The sequence below is a fragment of the Anguilla rostrata genome, chromosome 12 (genome assembly GCF_018555375.3).
Source record: "Anguilla rostrata isolate EN2019 chromosome 12, ASM1855537v3, whole genome shotgun sequence".
Classification (NCBI taxonomy): Eukaryota; Metazoa; Chordata; class Actinopteri; order Anguilliformes; family Anguillidae; genus Anguilla; species Anguilla rostrata.
In genome coordinates this window covers 1,989,445-2,015,233 of record NC_057944.1, presented here as the reverse complement: position 1 = coordinate 2,015,233, position 25,789 = coordinate 1,989,445, and the positions used below count along the sequence as shown (strand labels likewise).

Sequence of the window (25,789 nt, the reverse complement as noted above, 5' to 3'; positions counted from 1 at the left end):
CTTCGTATTAAGACGTCCAAATTGTTATTGCTAGACATGCAGATTGTGATGAAGTCAACATGCGTGCAATCCTGTCTTGTCACTTCCAACCACATTGCCCAGGTGAGTTTCATTGCAGCACGATTGGTAATCCCTTCAGCACTACATAAAAGGCTGATTTACAGCACTACATTCAGCACTTTCTGACAACATGGAGCAGCCCAATGCAGTTGGTATTGATGGACGAATTTAGATCTTGATCAAATGAATTTAGAGCCACTGTGATTGACCATGTTATAAATCCAGGCCTAACAATGAGAGAAGCTGGAAGGATTGTACAGCCAAACTTTAAAAGGTCAACAGTGGCCTCTAATAAGAGTTTTTGGACTGAACATTGATTAGTCAATAATTTACTGCAAAATGTGATACTGTAATTACATCTGATGAAAAACACGTTTTCAACGTACAAAAATGCCAAGTTACACACACACAAAGCACGATCTATAAGTCATTACTTCAAATCTACGCCTGCCATTAAAAGTATTAATATTAAAATTGTGCCAAGTTACATGAAACAATATTGGCTATCTTAACTCACACAAATTAAACAAGCTGTATTCCACAGCAATGCTGCCCAATGTTTCCTATATTCTTTCAAGTAATTTGGCCTTGTTAAAACATTGTCTGGATCATTTGTGAAACATAGCAGAACAGCTGTGGAGGTGTGGTATTCGAATCTCTTTGAGCATGTGCTCATGTGTGTATATGTGTGTATGTCTGTGTGTGGGTGTGTGGGGCTGGGGCCTGGCAGGCTGTGTGTTAATGTACTCTGAGGCAGTGTGCATCAGTGTGCTGTGTGTGCTCTGTATACAACAACAATAAGCATCGTCAGTGCATCGACCAGTGCATTTCTTTGAAATTGCCCCTCCATCCTCATGCTAAATGGAATTTAATAAAATCATTATATATCATGACAGGAGCTGGAAATGGGCAAAAGTATCAGAGCATTTTTTTGACAACTATCAGGTCTGTGAATTTGCTGGAATACTGTCAACACAAAGCAGATGCATTCTGCCACCTGGTGGCCATGCAACAATGCTGCAAGTGCTCCAGAGGTTGAGTTTCAAGGCAGAAGTTGACAGATTCTCAAGAGTTCACTGAACTGAAAGTAAATTACAATGTAAAAAAAAAAGAGAAAAAGTAAAGAATCATCAATGCCGTGCCTAACCTTGTGTGCAAAGGGCAGTGGGTCCATCTTGTTTTTGGTATCATTGAGTATAAATGACAGCACTATTTTCTCCAAAAAATCTATTGCAAGTGATGTCAGAGTGATCATGCTGGCTTTTTAACATGATTTTTGACGGTACTATTCTTTAGAAGTATGTGGTCAAAATGTAACATTAATCAATGAAAGGGCAATGATAGACTATGTATAATCTTGATTGTTAAGACATCATCTGGGTAATTTGTGAAACACAGCAGTTTATAGCAATATATCCAGCAATGCTTAAAACATGAGAACAACTGTTGAGGTGTGCAAATGACAGTTGAACAAATTAAAGACTGCAGTACATTAAGGCACAGGCTGTTCCGTTTAAATCTCACTGTTGCAGAATATAAATGTCTGGTTTGGCAGGGCATTATTTGAACATATTGACAGGAACAAATTTGAAGCAGGTACACGAGGTAGACAGGAGAATACCAGGTCAGACAACTGTTTACAGGTTTTGTTACAAAGAGCACCAGAGAGGTACACATGCCACAGCTTGCAGAGGAATTCTCAGAAGTTTTCTAATGCCATATGCCAGTACTTTCATTAACAGGAGGGAGCTTGTCTGAGCAAATGTTTCCCTGTTTCAATTAAATCAAACACCCATGTGATGGAGCCAGAACCATGACATGGTTTTTTTAAATTAATATTCCTATTGCCATGAATTTGTTTTTTTTTCTTTCTTTTTTTAAATCTCATTATGAAAAAATAAAAAATCCATAGTGTTAGGAAAAATTGTAAGTCCTAGAGTGGAGGTTTTTGCTATAAGCCCCTTGGGGTTTCTTACCTCTCCTGCACAATCCCTGCTATGTTTGTGTTATATAATTTTGTTTTACCACTTACTTTGTGCGAATAAATAAATAAAAATTAATGAATTAATTAAAAAACGTTATGTTTAATCTTGATGCTTTGCTTTTTTAATCACACCTTTAATAATGTAATAACAAGTTTACACATTGATAGATTATTTTTCTCTGCTTGGATGAGAAAAATTAACATTTACTACATTTCAGCTTTTGAGCATGTATAATTAGTAATGGAATAGACCAGAAAAGCTGTTTATCATACCAGAGGAAGACCTTTCATAAGCGGCTCTGACGTGCAGTCATACGAGTGCCCAAGAGGGGTCGCTAGAGAGCAATGAAATGCAGATCCCTGTCTGGCTGAACCCTCCCGTACCCTGGGCAACACAGGCACCAATCGTGCGTCTCCCTGTGGAGCTACCGGCCACAGTTGGCACTGGCACGGTCCGAATTCGACCCGAGGCCGTGAGGCTCATCCATGCACCTCAGCATGGTGCCTTAACCGAATGAGCCATCCAGCAGCCCCAAGCCTACTTTCAATAAATGACAACTTATCAGAATCCAGAAGAAATGCTAACCACCATACAGAACGCCAAATAATCACTGAATTGATAAGAACCACTGAAAGCAGGTACATGAGGTAGACAGGAAATCATCAGGCCAGAGGACATTTTCCCACTGTAACAGACTTTAGTACAATATGCACCAGGGAAACACCCAATACACAGCATGCAGAGACATTCTCCAAAGACTCACTAAGTTGTTTCAGTCTTGATAGTAGTTTCTAAGCATCGCACATCATAAGGTCACTTCTCACAAGCATGGAGGCTCTGTCTGTGGTCACACACGGATGTTACATCAGTAATTAGGCCTCTCAGCATACAACACAACAGCACAGTATAGTGCCTGGGATGGGGGCGGTATATCCCCATGGTGGGTGCCAGAGCTTTTCGGGTCCTCTCAGGAGTGCACTCGGGACGGCCCTGAGCTGCATTCCATCCTCCTCGTAGCTCTTCATCGCTCTTCTCCCTCATCGCCACGGTAACTGGGAATGTGGAACTGGGACAAGGCCATAGGCCTAGGCAGAAGTGGCCAGGAGTGCATACAGAAATACAGAAACATACACTTCCCTTCACTACGTTAAGCTGCCAAGCAGCTGTACACTGCAGAACACAGTCTGAAGTGCATTACAGTTTTTTTTGATTGCTAAGACACATTTAATGAAACAATTCCCCTTTATCTCAGAACTATTAACACAATCCCAAAACTACACATCAATCAGCTCAAACCTCAAACATCCATGCCAAACTCAAATTATCTTCTCAAAAACATATGCTCTTCCATCAAAATTAAACTTTGCCTTCAAATGGCACACACAAGCCATCGAAAACACAGACAATGTAGATTACCCATAAAACACCAGTGAGATAAATTCAAAGCACTACTGCAAAAACCTTTTATAGCAGTGTGTAAGGAGTTATTTTCTCCTGGTTATTCTACTTATTTTATGGTTTTCAGATTTTGATCTTTGCAATGTTACACTACTAACAAATGAGGGAGTGTGCAAATTTCCAAATATTTTATCTTTAGTACTGAAAAAGTAAAAAAGTACTGTACAGTAACCACAACACAGTTGAAGGAACAAAAAATTTTGTATTTTCAAAGGAGAGTAGCATTCATAAAAGTATATGCCGCACTATAAACAAAAACAGCAATAAAATCTAAAGAACATATCGTCTGTAAATACACTTTAACATTACATAGACAGCATATCCTCTCACAGTAGTAGAGCAGTTTCTTGTCTGAAAGTATGGACAATGGATGCCACTGTGAAACGATTCAAGTTTGGCTGAACTCTCTGTCTAGCTTCCCTCATAATCATACCATGCACCAGCACATGGTCAAGGTGGCACGTATTTCGTCTCCTGCCTCTTCATCTCCTTTTTCTTCCTGATCTTTGGACAGCTTGTCCATTTTGAGGATCCACTGTTCAAAAGCACACAGACGCAAACTGTGGCCCTATTTACTGATCCAGAGATTGTGACCGGTGTGTAAACAATTTTGCTGCCAAGTGTTTGCACCTAGAGAAAGGTGTGTTACCTGAGTTTAGGTTGTGATGACTTGAGTTAACTGTTTTGATTACTAGTGTTTGTTGCATGAGCACAGTGTGTAACCAGTGATTCATGAGAGCATTTGTTTGTAGAGATTTGCAGAAAAAGTTTAACAATTTGCAGCATGTGTTAAAACAAGTGAAAAGTGTTTATAGTTTTGAGAGATGTGTTGGTCCTCTGAGAACTGAAGTAATAATTTGGGAGTTTTTGCTAAAAGAACCAGTTTTAGTGTGTTAGCAATTGAGAAAAATTGTATTCACTGCAAGTTTCCCACTGAATCTACAGGAACTGAGGCAGAGCAGTGAAAGAATGGGCAGTGATTCACTATGTGCACTCACGTAGGCATGAAAACTGTTTTTTTTTGTTCAATCAAACATTTAATTATTTGCAAAAGATTTTAGTTTACAGTCACATCTCCAGCTATTTATTAAAACATGAGAACACCTGTGGAGTCTAGAAAAGTAAAATAATGTTGTAGTTTCTCTATCCAGCCACTAGATGGTAGTGGAAGTTCAATTTCACGCTGAGCTATTTGTTTCATGGCCTCTTACAGTTTTTCTCAAATGTTTAAAAACTAAAACTGGAACTATGCACATGATGGTGAAAGCTTGAAGCTCATGTGTCAACAACAAAGACTATTTCCGCAAAACTCTAAGCACAATTCCTTTGTTTTCACTCAAATAGCAATTCTAAATCACATTTTTGCACAACTCTACACACAAAATCTCATCATTTAGCACAATTTTCATAATCAAGCCTTGTTTGTTCACATGGAAAACACTGGCCTTCAAATGCCAAACTTTAAGTACCAATTGGTCTCATGCCACACCTTCTCAAACTCAATTGGCTAAACTTTTCAATTATCTGTTGGAGCATAAAAGAGACCTCAGATGACCTCTATTGTGTTGGTAAACAATGGAGCAACACGCAGCACAGAGAGGTAGAGGAGGAGGTGTACGTGTACGAGGTGGACGAGGTGGATGAAGAAGAGGGAGACGAGCTAATATTTCCAATGAAATATGTGCAACTTTGGTTGATCACGTATTTGTTTTTTGTTTTTTTTACAGTAGGGCTAAAAACTACGATTTTTATTTTCGCAGTCTGCTGAGCAAAGATTTATTTTACAGTAACAAATAAAGATTTGCTTTGTTACCTTTTTGAATTTGTTCATTGATTTCATATATGATAACAGGTCATTACATCCATTGTCCAGACTGACACAGTTTAAGCATGTTCTAGTTTTGAGAAGACACAAATGTTATCTATTAATTGCATAATTGTTATCATAATTGCACTGATAAGGAAAATGAAAAAACACTTCTAACAATGTACAGTATGACTCATAATGGAACCTGGGTTGTGAGTGCAGCCCAACTGGACCTCATTGGCAGGACAATACAGTAAATGTGCATTGTATCATACACAATAACAACAACACTCAAAGTGATAACAGTTCACACACTTTGCTGTACTGTACTGAATTTGAATTAGGTTTACCTAGCAAATGCACTATTTATATGATGATGTATTTACTTTATTGTATCATGGCAACAGTCTTTATATTTACTGTAAAATTGCAGCCTATTTTGGGACCCCTCGAAAAGAAAACTAAAACTTCAAAAAAGAATAAAAAACAAGCAATTTTTACAGAATTTTATACACTTGAATATATAACATGACCCATGAGGCTAGAACATACATACAGTATTTTGATGGTTGTGTTTTTTAATTTATCGCACCAGTGTGAAATCAATGCTAATAAGACCTATTCATATGAGGCTTGTGTGAATCATTTTGATGGAAAAAGTCAGTTTTGAGAAGAGAGAACATAGTTTTGAATGCATGAATGCATTTTGCAAGAGATTTGTGTAGTTTTGGAAAAAGGTTAACTGTTGCTGTGCTTTGTGTGTAGAGTTTTGAGAAATTGAGCTATAGTTTCAGGACACGCGTTTAAACAATTGAGAAAAACTGTAATGATGCCCATAAAATAGGGAAACTCATAAAGAAGGAGATTGGGGAAGTAAGAGCAGTGAGGGTAACCAGGGGGTTAATTGTAGTCATGTAGTGTCAGTCGAAAAGACTGAGGGACAAGGCTCTTAAAATACAGTTTTTCTCGATTGCTAACACACTAAAACTGGTTCTTTTAGCAAAAACTCCCGAATGATTACTTCAGCTCTCAGAGGACCAACACATCTCTCAAAACTAAAAACAGTTTTCACTTGTTTTAACACATGCTGCAAACACTAGCAGTCAAAACATTTAACTCAAGTCATCACAACCTAAACTCAGGTAGCACACCTTTCTCAAGGTGCAAAAACTTGGCAGCAAAATTGTTAACAAACCAGTCACCAATCACCAATCACCAGTTACCAATCTCAGCACCAATAAATAGGGCCACAGTTTGCATCTGTGTGCTTATGAACAATGGATCCTCAACATGGACGACAAAGGACGGCAGGAAGACAGACAGACAGACAGAGAGGAAGAGGAAGAGGAAGAGGAAGGGGCAGGGGCAGGGGCAGGAGACAGGAGACAATTTGTCCCAGACAAAATACGTGCCACCTTGATTGACCATGTGCTGGTGCATGGTATGACAATGAGGGAAGCTGGACAGAGAGTTCAGCCGTTTCACCGTGGCATCCATTGTCCGTACTTTCAGACAAGAAAACAGGTACTATAATTTACTGTAATGTTACGTATTGTATCTGCTGTACTACTGTGAGAGGATATACTGTTTATGTAATGTTGAAGTGTATTTACAGACTATGTTCTTTAGATATTATTGTACAAATGGATGACTCCGTAATCGTCAGTAATTGTTTGCTTACATTGTGTTTTTGCAGAACTGAGAGGCGGCCACCGGCTGGAGGCAGGCAACGACTGTTGTCAGATGACCAAGAGACGGCAGTGGTGAACATGGTCATTGCAAACAATACCATTCGCCTGCGTGAAATTCAGACAAAGATCATTCAAGATCAGGGCGTTTTTGGAGGGATTGAGCGTATTGCCATATCAACCATACAGCGCATACTTCACCGCAATAGGCTGAGGATGAAGCAAGTTTACAGAGTACCTTTTGAAAGAAATGCAATCAGGGTGAAGAACCAACGGTTTCAATATGTGCAGGTAAGCCCAATATGGTACACTAGGTACAGTACTATATTTGTAGAGTATACTATGATGGTCTACCTCTCCAGTACAACAGTACTATGCGGTAATGTGTGCACTGTAGTGCCCTGCTGTAAATTACTGTATGCAAGGCATGTCTTTCATTGTGGCAAAGTGTGTGTACACTGCATACTCTAGTACATACCTTACTGTATTTAGAATATATATACAATGTTTTTTTGTAGAGAATTTTTGAGCTTGATGCTCTGGCCGAACCCCACGAATACGTCTTTGTTGATGAGGCGGGGTTTAACCTGACGAAAAGGCGGAGAAGAGGAAGAATATCATTGGTCAGCGCGCCATTGTTGAGGTGCCAAGACAACGAGGAGGCAACATAACCCTATGTGCCGCCATCAGCCAGTGGGGCGTCCTCCACCGCCATGCTACCCTGGGGCCTTACAACACGGCACACCTCATTGCATTCCTAAATAACATGGAAAACAACATACATCAACAGGAAGGGGAGCCAGGGCGGCCAGAGCAGTCCCACTATGTTATGTCATATGGGACAACGTCAGTTTCCATCGTGCTGCTCTGGTTCGTGCCTGGTTCACTGACCATCCTAGATTTTCTGTTTTATTTCTGCCTGCATATTCGCCATTCCTCAACCCTATTGAGGAATTTCTCTGCATGGCGGTGGGTGTACGATCACAACCCTTATGTGCGGGAAAATCTCCTGCAGGCCATGGAGGAGGCCTGTGGAGATATTGCACTTGAATCCATCCAAGGGTGTATTAGACATACCAGGGCATATTTCCCATGCTGCCTTGCACGAGCTAACATCATGTGTGTTGTGGATGAAATTTTGTGGCCTGACCCAGCCCAGAGACGAGACGGCGATCAAGCTGACAATGCTGAGTAGTGTGTAATCTTCTCTAAATTGCTGTGTTCATTAATTTTTTTTGTTTGTTTTGTACTGCACATACTTTTGCGTTCCTTTTTTGAATACTACTCTCTTGAAATTACTACTTTTTTTTTTGTTCCTTTAACTGTGATGTGTATTGTATACTGTACAGTATTGCACTTCAGTACTGTAAATAAAATATTTGGAAAGTTGCAACTCCAGACTCACTTCTAAAAAAGGTTTTTGCAGTAGTGCTTTGAATTTAACTCACTGGTGTGTTATGGGTAATCTACATTGTCTGTGATTTTGATGGCTTAAGTGTGCCATATGAAGTCAAAGTTTAATTTTGATGGAAGAGTATATGTTTCTGAGAAGAGAATTTAAGTTTGGCATGGATGTTTGAGGTTTGTACTGATTGATGTGTAGTTTTGGGATTGTGTTAATAGTTTTGAGAAAAGGGGGAATTGTTTCATGAAATGTGTCTTCGCAATAGAAAAAAACTGTAAAAAGACTTGAACGACAAAAGTAGTTTAATGAGAGAGCGCTACGGAAAGGTGTTATTTGTGGGGTCTCGTTGGTAGACGGCGATTGTTTTTTGGAGGTAGGAGTTTTAGGGGCAAAGCGGATGACGGACGGAGTGTGGCACAGTGGGTAAGGAACTGCGCTTGTAACTGAAAGGTCGCAGGTTCAATTCCCGGGTAAGGACACTGCCGTTGTACCCTTGAGCAAGGTACTTAACCTGCATTGCTTCAGTATATATCCAGCTGTATAAATGGATACAATGTAAAGTGCTATGTAAAAAGTTGTGTAAGTCGCTCTGGATAAGAGCGTCTGCTAAATGCCTGTAATGTAATGAATGAAAAGCTATTGGGAGGAACAAGAACATGGATCAGTACTTTTAGAATTTGAGGGAGAATTACCAGAAAGAGTCTATATTATGTTTGTTACAGGGTGAGGGAATATGAGAGGGTTCCACTGACGTGCTATTGGTGTCAGGATTATGAACACGTGGCAGCAGTGTGTAGGAAAAAGGATCACAGGTGTAGGTGGTGTGGGAAAGATGGGTGTTCTGATTGTACGGTGTCTAAAGAACAGGCAATATGCTTTCACTGTGGGGGAAATCATGCAGCAGGAGAAAAGCAGTGTGAAAGAAGGAAGAGGGAAAGTGAGGTGGAAAGAACACGAGTGCAGAATAGAATAACATGCTGAAGCAACGAAGAGAGTGAGGGCAGAAGCGGGAACTGAGAGGAAGGAGCAGAATAGAACTGGAATAGAGGGAAAAGATCAAGGGAGATGTGACAAAGAAATCATGCATTTGAATAGAAGAAGGTTTCTGGCATTTATTGCGATGGTGATTAACTGTGCAAGCGAGATAGAAACAAAATCAGAGAGAATCAGGATGGTGGTGGATGCAGCGAAAGAGATTTTGGGTATAACGGATGTGAAGGGGGACGAAATACAGGGAATTTTGGCGAAAGGGTTTGGAGGGAGTCAGACGCCAGGGATATAGCGAAATAGCAAAAAATCGTGGTTCAGGTATGGGAGGGTGGGGCTATTGTTTTATTTAATTTTTTTTTGAGAACTAAATCAGATGCCAATGTACACAGTAGGGGGCGGTAATGCACCCATTTAGGTTTGCCAACCGCCATTAAAACCAGAGAAAAGAAGAAGAAGACGACTCGGGTTCTGGTTCAAAGTCAAAGTGTCAAAGTGTTTTTATTTGTCAAGTGCACAGTATAACACAGGTCATTCTGAGCAAAGAAATTCTTGTGACATGGCAGGCAGCAACTACGTAGAAGCAAGAGCAAAATATCGAAAATATCTAAAATATATCAAAGAAATATCACACATAATAAAAATACACATAATATTAAACATAGTGTTAAATATTAACAGCAAATAAGTACCAGCCTGTACAGATGGGGGATATGGACAGTGGGAATAGGAGTATTAAATATTTAAATATTAACCATATATAAAGTGCAGGAGTGCTGATGAATATGTGCATAAGATTGTACATTGAACGTACATAGCATACACAGGAGGACATGTGATCAATGTGATCCCAGGGATTTATGTTGCTGGTTGAGAAGCCTGATGGCCTGAGGGAAAAAACTGGTTGTGAGTCTGGTCGTCCGTGCCCGGATGCTCCGGAAGCGTCTGCCAGACGGCAGCAGTGAGAACAGACCATAGCCTGGGTGGCTGAAGTCTGTTATGATTTTCTGTGCTTTCCTGAGGCATCGTGTGTGGTAGATGCCTTGCACAGATGGGAGGTGGCAGCCAATGATGCGCTCCGCTGTCTTCACCACCCTCTGGAGGGCTTTGTGGTCAGCAGCGGAGCAGCTGCCGTACCAGGCAGTAATGCAGCCAGTGAGGATGCTCTCGATGGTGCACCTGTAGAAATTGATGAGGGTCTTAGCAGACATTCCAAACTTCTTGAGTCTCCTCAGGAAGTATAGGCGCTTTTGGGCAGTTTTCACTGCTGCGTCTGATTGCCTGGACCAGGTGAGGTTATCATTTATGACCACACCGAGGAACTTGAAGCAGGAGACCCTCTCCACTTCAGCTCCGTCGATGTGAATGGGGGCGTGACCCCCCCCCCGTCGCTTCCTGAAGTCCACGATCATCTCCTTAGTCTTGCAGACGTTGAGGGAGAGGTTATTGTCCTGGCACCATGTTGCCAAGACACTGACCTCCTCTCTGTAGGCGGTCTCATCGTTGTTGGTGATGAGACCCAGGATGGTGGTGTCGTCTGCAAACTTGAAGATGGCATTGGAGCTGCGTGTGGCCACACAGTCGTGCGTGAACAGGGCGTACAGGAGGGGACTGAGTACGCAGCCCTGAGGGGCTCCGGTGCTCAGGGTCAGTGCAGAAGAGGTGAGGTTACCCATTCTCACCACCTGGGGTCTGCCCGTCAGGAAGTCCAGGATCCAGTTGCAGAGGGAGGTGTTCAGACCCAGGTTCCTGAGCTTGGGAACGAGCTTAGCAGGCACAATTGTGTTGGGTTCCTTGTGTTCTTGTGTATGTATCTGCCTGCTTGTGTTCTTGTGTGTTCTGCTTGTGTTCAGCCTGCTTGTGTTTCTGCCTCTGTGTTTTCCACCTGTGTATGCTCTGCTGTTGTGTCTCCTGTGTTCTGCCTCGCCCTTGTCCTGCTGTGTGTTCATTTGGATTTTTAAGTTTTGCTTAAGATTTTTGTGTTTTAGAGAGTTGTGTGTGGCCTTTTGTTTTTATTTTTGAAGTAAAGGTTTTTGTTTAAACTTTCCTTTTGAGTTTCCTGTGTTTTTCACTCCGCACCTGGGTCCTCACCCCCAAAACGTGACAGAAGGAATCAGCCAGAGCTGGACCCAGCAGAGCTTTTTTTCCTTTTCCCTTTTCCTGCATTTTTTAGGGTTTTTTTTGTTTAAACATGCCACCAGTGTGGTGGAGTAGTAGCGTTGGTGGGACTGTAGGGGGCAGTATTTCCTCACTGATCGAGTAGAAAACCAGTGTCCATGGGTTCATTCCAATCACTTATTTTCACTCCTTGAAACTCTTCCTAGTGTCCTTTCCTTGCTTCTTAGCGCTACTGAACGAAGGACGTGAAGAAAAGATGCAAGGATGAGATACGAGGAGGGAGGAATCGAGGCAGCATGTGTTAGCCAAATGGAACGTCCTTGCTTAGCATCAGTTTGAAGCCAGGCCATTTACAGTCGGCAAATGTGGAGAGGTGGACCACAGGTAGATCGTTTATACGTCACACGCTCCAAAAAAGATGTATCCTCACTGAAGCATCCTCCAGGAGCCTCCTCGCTCCTCCAAGGAGTATTAAACGGATTGGAACGTCCTTAAAGATGGACTTGGTTGATTTCCAGGTTACGCGAGGAGATGAAAATGGATAAAATACGTGGTTGGAATGAACCCCTGGTGTAATGACAGTGGTGAAGGAGAAGCTCTCTACAGAATGAGACGTAAAGTTGAGACTCAGGCTCCCTGAGGTCATAACGTTATCTCAAAGTGATGGGATGGCTTCCTCAGTTCAGGCAACTGACCATCCACAGGTTCTGATTGGTTCAATAAACGCTGACCATCCTCAGGTTCTGATTGGTTCAATAGACGCTGACCATCCTCAGGTTCTGATTGGTTCAATAAACGCTGACCATCCTCAGGTTCTGATTGGTTCAATAAACCCTTCCTCTCCACGTCAGAGTGTTTCTGCAAAAAAAACCAAAAAAAAAACCAAACAATCCTGCACCATGCAGTGCTATATATCTGTACAGGATGGGAGTGACTAATATAAAACAAGATGGTTAAGTACATCCTATTTATATACAGCATTTGGGAAATTATAAGCTTAAAATCTATAAGAATTAATTTACTATGAGAATAACATTTGAACAGATACATTTTGTTGCCAAAGGGCTGCCTCTCATCTCAGGCACAAGTAATTTCCTGAAGAAGCTGTAGGGGGTTGGAGGGGGTAGATATGACATATTTACTGAAATACAGACAGAACTGAAGAAAATGAGTACTCCGCATCCTTTAACATGGGGGTTATCAACCTTTACTGATCCAGAGACCCCCCCAACCCCAACCCCAACCCCCCCCCCCCCCACCCAGGCTCAAAGGCATCCAGGAGACCCTTTTAAGTTAAAAGATGATATCTATTTTTTTAAAAAGGTTTTAGAAGGATTGTAGTTTGTGGGGGATGGGGGTTCATATTGTGATTGCAGACCATGTGGTTGGGGAAGGGGGGGGGGGGGGGGTCTGGGGTTTGGGAGATCAACAGACCCCCAAATGCAAACAAAATCTTTACCAGAATCATTAAATGCATTCTAAATGCAAGCTGCATGTGTTATGCAGTAGCAACATTTCATTTGTTTTTTGACAGGCAGGTGGATCAAGCTGTTGATTGGGTCCAACCCCCAAAATCTTGCTAATCACATGTTCCCACTGTGCCTCGCCTTTGGAAAATGTCCAAATAAACAAGTCAGAAGTCAGGGCAGGGCAGGTCTGTAGGTTTCCCTGTTGACCTTATCCATGGCTTTCCAAAGATGTGGCTATTGCCTGCAAATACATTGGGCCAAAACCAATTTCATGGCAGATGAGAGGAGAACGAGAGAGAAGCTGATGACTGATGTCACATCCTTTCTTTTCTTGGCCCCGGTCATGTTGACGGTCAACAGCAAGTGGCAGCAGGTGATGGTGCTGGTCACAAGGTCATTTCAGAGAACACACCTCCAGCAAACATGACCAAGACCTGACCGTGTCACAATCAGCATAGTAATCCTCTGTGTCTAAATCACACATCATAGGAATACCTCCTCACTGGGACTGAGTGAAGTCATAACACCACAGAAAGACACAAAATGTATGATATGTTCAGTTGGATTCCCTACTTTTTGCAGGCAACTGGAAGTAAAGTAAAACAGAACTGGAAGTAAGGCACAAGGTTTTACTCTCAACAAAAACAAAGTGTACACAATCAAACTCAAGTAGAAACTTTATTAGTAAAACAAAAGAGGCCAAGTCTAGCATTAGCATACTTCTATCTACGCATCAAGTGCTTAGTGCCACAACAAGATTAAGTACTTTAAATATTAAAATACAACAGCCACTCGGTTATATATCTTTATCGCTATAGACTGCAAACGGCACATGTAGCAGCTACAGCTCTTTAAATAGCATTAAATATTCTTCTTGACATGCTATTTCTCTTTTGCCAGAGCACTCAGCACAGTACAGTACAGTACACTCAGACAGCAAGGAGTAGGAGAGCAGGGTAAAGACCGTTTTAGGCACAGCAGTCCTGCCCTCTAGTGGACAGGAGGCTCCAGTGAAGGTGCAGCAGAGTTCCCTAGATGACCGACCACTGCAGGATGCTCATGTCCTTCCCTCCGGTAGAGATTGTTGGTAACCTGTTGTATAAGTGGAATAAACCCCTCCAGGCTGTCCCGTTAGTCGAAAATAATGTACTTCAGGGCTGGTTAAGAGACCCTCGGCTTCACCTCAGGCGCATCACCACCCCCCTCCTACATTATTTTCCAATAATGGGACAGCCCGCCCTGGTTTATTCCTTATATATTAAAGCAATAAGCCACAAGAGGCCGTGGTTTACAGTGATTTTAGAATAGCTAAGGGGTGTTGTTAGGCACGATGTGGGGCGTCACGTGCACACGCACACACACACATACTCACACACTCACACACATGAACATGCACACACATACTCACACACTCACACACATGCACACACTGTGGCGCCCCGATCCCTTATCGGTGCTCCCCACGAGACCACCAGGACGGCTGAGCCCATCGACACCGGCGGCCGCTAGGGAAAGTCGTGAGTGGGCGTTACCTGCCAAAGCACAGTCTGGAAACATTCAGGACCCTGGACAGCACCAGGCAGACCAACTGAGGTGACACCGGGCAGCACCATGGACAGGGCTGCAGCAGAGGGAAGGTAGGTGGAATTTTCCACTCTGCAGCACACCTGAAGCTGCTTGACGGATTGGCTGCCGCCGCCCACCTGAAGCTGCTTGCACTGATGAGCACGCAGGCTTTGTAGACCAGCACAAACACAGGAATGGCAGAGTTGCTGGGGCTTCCTACTGAGCTACGCCGGGCGACTCTCTACACCTGAACCTGAACCTGAACCTGAACCTGAACCTGAACCTGAACCTGAACCTGAACCTGAACCTGAACCTGAACCTGAGACTGTAAGCGGCCGTGGGCCAACTCTCTTAAAGTGGATGCATAATTGTTAGGAACAGGAAAGTGTAAAGTGTAAAGAATAACTGTGATTCAAGTGGACCGTGTGACAGGGGGCAAAGACAGAAACAACTCAGAACTTGAGCTGGGGAAGGATTGGAGTGCTACCTCACTTGGGAGGGGGGCCTTCTCCCCTACACACCATGAGGACTGGAGGATCACCAGCCGGCGCCCGGAGCAAGGAGCCGGACCAGGATCTGACTGGCCAGGCCCTATTCCCCCCCTAACCTGTGTGTTTCTTGTTTCTCTCCAGAAGGAGGTTTGAATACCTGGAGTGGAGCACCGATACCCCGACCGGGAAGACTCTTTAGTTGTTTTTGGCTCCCCCTACCCCTACCCCCACTCATTACGACCATTAAAGTACTTTTTGTTAACCTCTACCTCAGACTCACTGATCTGGTTCTTCTTGACTTCCGTCAACCGCACCCCCCGTTGGCCGAGAGAGTTCACAACACACATACTCACACACATACACACACTCACACACATGCACACACATACTCACACACATGTACACACACATACTCACACACATACTCACACACTCACAGACATGCACACACACATACTCACACACTCATGCACACACACATACACATGAACATGCACACACACACTCACACACATGCACACACACATACACATGAACATGCACACACATACTCACACACTCACACACATGCACACACACATACTCACACACTCACACACAAGCACACACACATACTCACACATGCACACACACATACACATGAACATGCACACACATACTCACACACTCACACACATGCACACACACATACACATGAACATGCACACACACACTCACACACATGCACACACACATACACATGAACATGCACACACATACTCACACACATGCACACACACATACACATGAACATGCACACACATACTCAGACACTCACACACATGCACACACATACACATGAACATGCACACACATACTCACACACTCACACACATGCACACACAGATACACATGAACATGCACACACATACTCACACACTCACACACATGCACACACACTTACACACTCACACACATGCACACACACATACACATGAACATGCACACACACACATACTCACACACTCACACACATGCACACACACATACACATGAACATGCACACACATGCACACACACATACACATGAACATGCACACACATACTCACATCTGCAGTCACTCCCACAAACATAGGAGGTGAGCCTGACAAGCCATCAGCTTGGTAAGAGCACCTAATTGATAATTGGGAGCACGTGTGCGTATGTGGACTAGGGCTAATTGGTTTCCTCCACTTTGCCAGGTAACGAGCTCACACAGCTGCCGCTTGTTTCCTCGGACGCAGGGAAGGGGATAAGAGAGCGGGGATAAGAGAGCGGGGATTGTGGCAGTTTGGGTTCAGGCAGCCAGGAAGGAACAGGCTCTGTAGACTTTTTAACTTGGGGTTTCTTTTGGATTTGTTTTTGTGTTTGGATTTTCTTTTTCTTTTTTTTTTCCTTTAGTTATTGCGGCCGGGTTTTTGTTGAGGATTTTGGATTTGGTTTTTACTTTCGTTATTCTTTTTCTTTGTTATTTTCTTTTGGGAGAAATCCCGTGGGGGGGGGGGGTTTCTTTTAGGTGTGAGTGGCACGTGCGTGGCGGCGGGACTGTGGACCTGGAACCGTGTTGGCGGCCGAGTGAGGAGAGGAACGGTGGTGGCGGCTTGGGGAAAACACAAGCGGGAGAAGGCAACCTGAAGTGGAGCGTGAGCCCTGGGCTGGGCAGGAGGCAAGCGGGGGCGGAGCCCCAGCTGAGTGAGGGACGTGCAGCGAGGAACGCCGTGAAGCGTGAGTGTGCTCTGTCCTGCCCAGTCCACAGTGGGGTAACTAGTGCTGCGCCTTCTCCTCTCCCCAGTACGGCCCCGTTCCCCCGTCTGGAGGATTCTGAAGCCCGGGAGAACGACGACGTCCGGCCGCAGCGGTTCCAGGAAGAAGCAGTCCCTCCCTGCCTGTTTTTCTTTGGGTTTTGTGTTTTTTATTTTGGGACGTGGAGGAGGTCTGGCATTTCTTGGCACGGGCCGAGTCACGTCCAACCTTTTTTGTTCTCTCTCTCTCTGTGTGTGTGTGTGTGTGTGTGTGTGTGTGTGTGGGTGTGTGTGTGTGTGTTGTGTGTGTGTGTGTGTGTGTGTTGTGTGGTGTTGTGTGTGTGTGTGTGTGTGTGTGTGTGTGTGTGTGTGTGTGTGTGTGTGTGTGTGTGTGTGTGTGTGTGTGTGTGTTGTGTGTGTGTGTGCGTTGTGTGTGTGGTGTGTGTGTGTGTGTGTGTGTGTGTGTGTGTGTGTGTGTGTGTGTGTGTGTGTGTGTGTGTGTGTGTGTGTGTGTGTGTGTGTGTGTGTGTGTGTGTGTGTGTGTGTGTGTGTGTGTGTGTGTGTGTGTGTGTGTGTGTGTGTGTGTGTGTGGTGTGTGTGTGTGTGTGTGTGTGTGTGTGTGTGTGTGTGTGTGTGTGTGTGTGTGTGTGGTGTGTGTGTGTGTGTGTGTGTGTGTGTGTGTGTGTGTGTGTGTGTGTGTGTGTGTGTGTGTGTGTGTGTGTGTGTGTGTGTGTGTGTGTGTGTGTGGTGTGTGTGTGTGTGTGTGTGTGTGTGTGTATGTGTGTGTGTGGTGTGTGTGTGTGTGTGGTGTGTGTGTGTGTGTGTGTGTGTGTGTGTGTGTGTGTGTGGTGTGTGTGTGTGGTGTGTGTGTGTGTGTGTGTGTGTGTGTGTGGTGTGTGTGTGTGTGTGTGTGTGTGTGTGTGTGTGTGTGTGTGTTGGTGTGTGTGGTGGTGCCCTGGGGTGGCCAGTCTGTGCTGTGCGGGCAGACCCGAGAGAGAGGGTCAGAGAACGAGTACTGTGTGGAGTGAGTGTGGGGCACGGGGTAACTTACCACTGTGTGTGACGGCTTGCGGTGCGGTGACGGGGAGTCCCTCTCCTGGGGCTCGGCTCGCGCGGCACAAGGTCAGTCGTTGGTGGGGTCACCGTACAAGCGGGGGGGTGTTAGAGAAGGGAGGGGGGGTCAGAGCGGGGCAGCTGCCTGTCCATTAACTGTTTTAAAATAAATTCAATAAAGACTCTGCTTACCTTATCCCTGTGTCTGGTTGTTCGTGGTGGGTGGATACTTGCACCTGTGGTGGGTAGGGGTAGCAGGGGGAGTGCAAGCGACTCCTGACATGGCACACATGCGCGCGCACACACACACACATTCAGAAATACACACACACACACACACGTTGACACACTTGCAACCTTCCTTGACCAATGCCTTAGCAGTGCAATTTCAGCTGTGCCCAATATTAACCTCAGTACAGCTTAAACCCTGTACATAACAGTATGATCTTTTAGCAGGTTCACAGGAAACATCCTATCTAAATATGATTATATTTTTTTATTACATTTGAATACATTTATATTGCAAATGTTCAAGGTGTGTTTATGAACTTTTTATTATTAAAACATTAATATAACATTGAGTGTAATAATGGCAAAAGATGGCAGGATAAAATGTTTTTGAAGAAATAATTCTGTCTCTTGTATCTGTATCTTTGTATAAAAGAAGCCAGTGGCACTCTTCCACTTAAATGTGCATTTTGCTAGTTTTTACAGTTGCTTTCATTCATTTTCATGCTTTCATTTGAGTTCTAATGTGCAAATTTCTGTGGGCAAATGCAGCTGATAGGGAGAATGCAGAATGATCACTGCAGTGTACTTATTTCCTTTCATTACTGTAAACAATGATGAGTTGAGTTTCCTTATTTATTTTGTCATGGTTGTTTTGTTTGAACCTGTTGCTGTAATTTTTTTATTTTTAGACAATAATCTTCAGTGATTAAACCTGAATTATAAAAATATCAAATGCTTTGCTGTTATGATTTATTATTGTATGATGTATTGAACTCCTGTGACGCAGTAGTACTTATTTCATTTGGGCTCAAAAAAGTGAGTAGATCAGAATGGGGCTGAAATCTACACAGATGAAGCAATGAAATTCATCTACAGTTTTCGAAATAAAATCCATTATAAGGAAAGTTGTGTAGTTTCTGATGAATGCTTGCTTCTGTTACTGTAGTGTAGCCACAACTCAATACATTTTGAAAAGTCACTGCTTGCCTATTGAGCAGTTATGTTTCTGTTACCTCTCAAAGAAATCATTGTCCTGCAGGTTTGAACCTGGATCTGCTGCACATCAGTTGAATGGATTAGACCACTAAGCCAAAATCAAGGCAGAAGTGTGGTTTGCATGACATCCAGTCTCTGAGCTGTTCCTGAGACACTACAGTTTTTCTCATTTTTTCATATGCATTTCTAATATCTGCAAATGCATTACAGTATGTTATGACTGCTTTGACTCAATGCAATGAGCTAAACCAACAACCGGCAAAATTTTTACCTGAAGACACAAATTGCTGTACCTACACAAAGTACAAAACTCTAAATCACACTCACAATACAGTCACCTCATATTAAGACATCCAAATTATTATTGCTAGACATGCAGATTGTAAAATAAAGGCAACATGTTTGCAATCCTGTCTCGTCCAGCAACATTGCCCAGGTGAGTCGCATTGCAGCACGATTGGTAATCCCAACATAAAAGGCAGTTTTACAGCACTACATTCAGCAGTGTCTGACAACATGGAGCAGCCCAATGCAGTTGGTACTGATGGATGGGTCGTGGCTGAGGCTGAGGTTGTGGTAAAGCAGGTAGCAGAAATCTTGCTGTATCGAATGAATTTAGAGCCGCAGTGATTGACCATGTCATAAATCCAGGCATAACAATGGGAGAAGCTGGAAGGATTGTATGGCCAAACTTAAAACTGTCAATAAGTGTTTTTGGACTGAACATTGATAAGTCAGTAATCTACTTCAAAGTGTGATACAGTAATTACATTACAGGATTGTTGTGTTGGTGTCATTTTATATTATTTCTGTTACGTGATGAGCCTGTAAGCCTTGTTAATCATTTTTATTAGAGACCGCGCAACTCTGTTTTTCCAAAATGCCGGCTTATTCCACATGGGGGAAAATTGCGTTTGTGTTAGGTATTCCTGTGGCAATGTCTGTTCTGTCTGTTCTGATAATGTGATTATTGTTCTTCTATAAAATAAGGCCTGCTGGTGCAAGTTTGTAATGTTGCATTTGTATGTGTTATTTTACTGTTTACATGTCAAATGTCTAGAGTGTAATTGTTTCTGTTGAAATGATTGGTTGAATAACACACATCCACGCTATTTTCACCGACCATGTTAAACGTACTCACTTGCGCGTCTCAGCTCCAAAGGCATGCTGATGTTAAACCCATATTTCAATCTGTTTGAAATGACAAAAATTCTGCCTAGTCTGTTCAAACATCAGACATCTTGTTTATGCCCTGCACCTGAACAAATTGGATGTGCCCGTTTGACTGTACCATCTCCTTTGTAAGCTAATAAGTTCCTTTCAGCTGACTACATCAGAATCTGTACTATTGGCATTTTATGAGAGCTGAAAATGTACAACATTGTTAATCAGAAATTATATCTGGGTGGGTAAATTGGTGGATATGCTGCAGAACATAGTTTGTCATTGATTTATAAATATACCAGTATATCCTGGGCTTTCACTGATGGTTTAATTGTGGTACATATAGCACTGGCCTGATATGCATTCTATGTTTGCAGTTTGCTTCTACCTGACTGCTTCCTGCATGTTAGCTGAGACAATCCCCTTGTTAGAGCAGATACCTACCTCCCCCACTATCAAAGCAAATCACCAAAAACTCTGTGTAGAGTCAGGTAAATTAATTGGGTAAATTAATCTGACATTTGTTTTACTCTGTTCTTGCAAAGCTTTACAATTTTCTTTAATATTATCTGAATGTAAAGCACTTGTAACTGGGGTTTTGAAGAAAAAATTGACAGAGGTGAATTCAACATGATGGACTACCTCCTTGATGTCATACTTCAAGAGATAAGATGTGAATGCTGAGTTATCGCTCACTGATATTGGTTGCATGATAAACAATAAGAGTGATGTGTGAAGGGGACTAGTGACTTGTGTTTTCTGTTATAAAGGTCATCATCAGGATCTTGGAAAAGAAAGAGGGCTTCAGCTGCTATCGGGCAGAATTTGCCATGGCCCATGGATTTCACCATTACAGGCTGAAGAAATGTGATAGTCTTGATTGTATTTATTTTGGATGTTTGATTAAAGAAAAATCTATTGGCATAAGTATTTTTTTGTCTCATTTTATTAAACGTATTCAGATTTTGTCATGTCTCATTGCTGCTTAATTTCCTGATTCCTTGGTGTACAACTACATCTAGGATTTAAATGTCCACAGTTATGACTCAATGTTTGAATGTGGTCAATCATTATCTGCTTTTCGGCGACATATTTAAATAGCATTGATGCATCTAATCCAGGAGTGAGATGTCTACTCAGGAGACTTCGGTATGATTAAAATGAGTTTAATCAAAAATATTCTCATTAGACATGAATACTTAAATAGTCATAAACTCATTGATCATTAGAAGCTATCAGTTGAATTCCATGAGAAACACCAGACTGATATATCGTAAATGCAGCAGATCCCCAGAGTTCAGATTGATGCTTCTCCCACTCCCCTTTCCTAAAGCCAATAGAGGAGTTATTTTGGGACTGGAGGAGGAAGGTGTATGACCGGCGTCCGTGTGAGCAGGCTGCTCTTCTTCAGGGCTCTGTAACAAATGATCAGCCATAATTCATACAAAATGGAGACAACACGAGTACAAGGTACCACCAATTTATTACAAACAAAAGACCTGATATATGTCTGACATAGGCAGTACATATGAGTTGTGAAGTGTAATGGAAATGCAGTGTGAATTTGTGCAGGTGTGAGCACAACGAGATCAGTGACCAGGTGCTGTGGGCAAAAGATAAACAACAACAGATATAGCACAGACTGCAGGGCCACAGGCTGCCCGGTTACGAGGTGGCAAAGAGAAAAGAGAGAGACCATCAGCAAACAGTCTTATATTCCCCAGTCAAGGGTTAGCAATCCAGTAATGAGGCTGATTACTGTTGCTTCTGCACCTGTAAGCCACAAGAGAACAGATAACCCCCCAGCAGGGAAACAGAGGGGCACAACCCCCCAAGCAGGGAAACAGAGGGGTACAACCACCCCAGCAGGGAAACAGAGGGGCACAACCACCCCAGCAGGGAAACTGAGGGGCACAACCCCCCCATCAGGGAAACAGAGGGGCCCAACCCGCCAGCAGGGAAACAGAGGGGTACAAACCCCCCAGCAGGGAAACAGAGGGGCACAACCCCCCCAGTCGAGAAACAGAGGGGCACAGAAGACTCTGGGTCATCCCACCATGGATGGCGCAGGAGAGGTAGCAGGTTGTAGCAGGTTGCTAAGGTGGTCTGGAAGGATGGACAGCATAGGAAAGTGAGGAGGACCGATCTCTCAGTGGGTCAGACTGGTGGAAGATATCGCAAGCCAGGCTTAGCTTCCTGATCAGGGCCAATTATGACACGCTGCCTTCTCCTCAGAACCTGCGCTAATGGTTTGGTGCGGATGAGACCGTCCGCTCTGTGCTGCCCCCAAACGAGGCCTGTGGCACATTCTGTCAGACTGTGAGACGGCTCCAGCACAGGGACACAGAGCAGGCCTCCAGCACAGGGACACAGAGCAGGTCTGTCAGGCTGTGAGATGGCTCCAGCACAGGGACACAGAGCAGGCCTCCAGCACAGGGACACAGAGCAGGCCTCCGGCACAGGGACACAGAGCAGGCCTCCAGCACAGGGACACAGAGCAGGCCTCCGGCACGTTCTGTCAGGCCATGAGACGGGTCCAGCACAGGGGTGCTACAGATGGCGGCATGACCAGCTGCTGCAGAAGCTTCTGGAAATACTGACGACCAGCAGACAGCAGGCAAATAGAGACGCCTCTCCTGTGAAAGAGCATCAAACCCACTTTGTGAGGCAAGCAGAGGAGGAGGGGACCGTAGGACACAAAGGTGGGAGTAGAGTTCTGGTTCCAGGCAGAGGGTGGAGCATGCGTGTAGATCTCAATCCACAGCTGCATTTCCCAAATGAGATCAGCACAGCGTCCCTGTGGCCTAACATGGAGACGTGGTATACTTGGGCAAAGGTGGAGCTCCTTATGTGGAGACGTGGTCTTCTCGGGCGAAGGTGGTGCTCCTTATATGGAGAAGTGGTCTACTCATGCGAAGGTGGTGCTCCTTATATGGAGATGTGGTCTACTTGGGTGAAGGTGGAGCTGATTATATGGAGACATGGTCTTCTTGGGCGAAGCTGGTGCTCCTTATATGGAGACGTGGTCTACTCGGGCGAAGGTGGTGCTCCTTATGGAGCTCACCCTCCCATGGGAGGAGGGGGCAGAAGCAGCCTATGAGCAGAAACGGCTGAAGTACTCCGACCTGGCAGCGGAGTGTGAGAGTGTAAGGAGTGTAAGGAGGCCGGTTGGAGAGCAACAGTATATCCAGTGGAGTTGGGACTCTGAGGCTTCATCCGCCAGTCAGTGCTTCACCTTCTGGAGAACACGGGCATGACTGGAGGAAGGGGGGCTGGTGGATTTGGCTTAGAAGGAAAGATACCGGGGGGGGGGGGGGGGGTTGTGGATGAGTTAACACCCACTCCACCAAAAACAACAGCAGGCAGCGGCAGGGAGACGTCCCGTCACTGCCTCTCCACCAGGAGATGTTCTGGGATTAAAGAGACATTAAGGATCGGTGGCTCCAGGCTAATGGCCCTGCAGTGTCTCTCTGGTGCTGCTGGAGCTGCAACAAACAGCAACACTCAGCAGAATAAGGTCTATCTGTGAATCCCAGCAGAATGATGAGCCCTGTGGTGACATCACAGCCCAGCAGTGCCAGGACTGGGTAAGGCACTCAGAAAGAGTCAACCAGCACTGCCGTGGAAATGAAGGCATCAGACGGGATGTGGATGAAAATCTGTGGCCAAATACAGCAGGGAGACCAGATCACAGCATGATCAGGATCACAGGATTGCATTTATTTCCTTTATTTATTTATTGTGTATATTTATTGTGCTACTGCAGAAACTGGTTCAGTATTGTACATTATTTGTATTAAACCATTTTGTGTGTTAGTTTTGTTTTTGACAACATACTTGTATTTGCAATTATTATACTTCAGTAAACAAAATATCTAATGTTTTGGTGTTTGGTGTCTTTCGTAAAATACAAGCTTTGAGGTAGATGCAGAACACAGAATGTAAACTGATGTCATGAAGTATGGTCACTATAGATTTTTATGTTTTGGACACACAGTTTTACTTTTTGTGTCTTTCTTGCATAATGATGGACTCCATTGTATGCATTTTGCCTTTTACAATAGACAGGATTTTTTTATTCAAAAGTCTGACTCCATATATTTATTATAGTAAATTGATACAGAACAGAACACAGGGTTATGATTACGGTACAACATTCCTAATACCTATTATAATGTAGGCAGCAAACCTTTACCTCATTGCTACTTGCATTATCAGAAAATGAGCTTTCATCCTCTGTTCTGATAGGAATTTGACAATGACCGTTTTATTAAAAAATCCAGTAATGATTAAATTATGTTGTTGAACATGTCCAATGTTATGATGCTGTGATAAGACATCACGCTGGTTATCTCACTTGATTTTTTTTTTGCTGGCTATATGAGATTTTGAGCCCAAAATTAGGACTATAACATTCTGTGTTGAAGTCTGCAAATTGAGACACTGTGGTCAGTTTGAGCCTCTTTGTGTCCCTGGAGTAAAGGCTCCCAGCCCAGCACACACTGGTGTTGAGCAGGACACCGGCCACAATGATCTGGTAAAACATGGCCAGCATCCTGCTACACACACCGAAGGAGCGTAGCCTCCCCAGAAAGAAAAGCCTTCAGTCTAGTAGGGCCTCCAAATACATAAACCACAGTATCAAACCATCTGTTATTTTTTGTGCACGCGCGTGTATGTGTGTGTGTGTGTGTGTGTGTGTGTGTATGTCTAATATAACATTTTTTGTAAAGATCTGAAACTATGCACCAATATAGGAAAGCAGGATAGGGGAAAATATTTTTCATGGTACTGTACATGAGGTAGACAGGTTTCCTTTAACAGGCTTTAATACAAGGGGCACCAGGGAGACACACACCACACAGCCTGCAGATGAATTCTCAGAAGTTTGCTAAAGCCACACACCTGTATGGAGTATATTACCTTAACAGGAGCGAGCTCGTCTGAGTAAATGTTTCCCTGTTGTAATTACATCAAACACCCATGTGATAGAGCCAGAGCCATGACATGACCTTATGTTTCATCTTAAGGCTTTGCTTTAAAAAAAAAAAATAAAATAAATACTGCTTTGGTACGATAACAAGCCTACACATTAATGGATTATTTTACTCTGCTTGGATGAGAAAAAGAAACATTTACGACATTTCAGGTTGTGAGCATATATTTTTGTAATGGAATAGGACAGAAAAGCTGTTTTTCATGCCAGAGGAAGAACTTTCATAGGTGGCTCTGACATGCAGTCATACGAACGCCCAAGGGGGTCGCTAGAGAGCAATGAAACACAGATCCCTGTCTGGCTGCACCCTCCCGTACCCTAGGCAACACAGGCACCAATCGTGCGTCTCCCTGTGGAGCTACCGGCCACAGTTGGCACTGGCACGGTCCGAATTCGACCCGAGGCCATGAGGCTCATCCATGCACCTCAGCATGGTGCCTTAACCGAATGAGCCATCCAGCAGCCCCAAGCCTGATTTCAATAAATGACAACTTATCAGCATCCAGAAGAAATACTAACTACCATACAGAACGCCAAATAATCACTGAATTGAT

General features: G+C 43.7%; 1 protein-coding gene across 10 annotated transcripts in view; it reads left to right on the top strand.

Moving 5' to 3' along the window:
- Window positions 1-25,789, top strand: part of LOC135235496 (NACHT, LRR and PYD domains-containing protein 3-like) — a 340,665-nt gene that overhangs the window by 35,330 nt on the left and 279,546 nt on the right. The gene's annotated exons all lie outside the window — the stretch shown is intronic.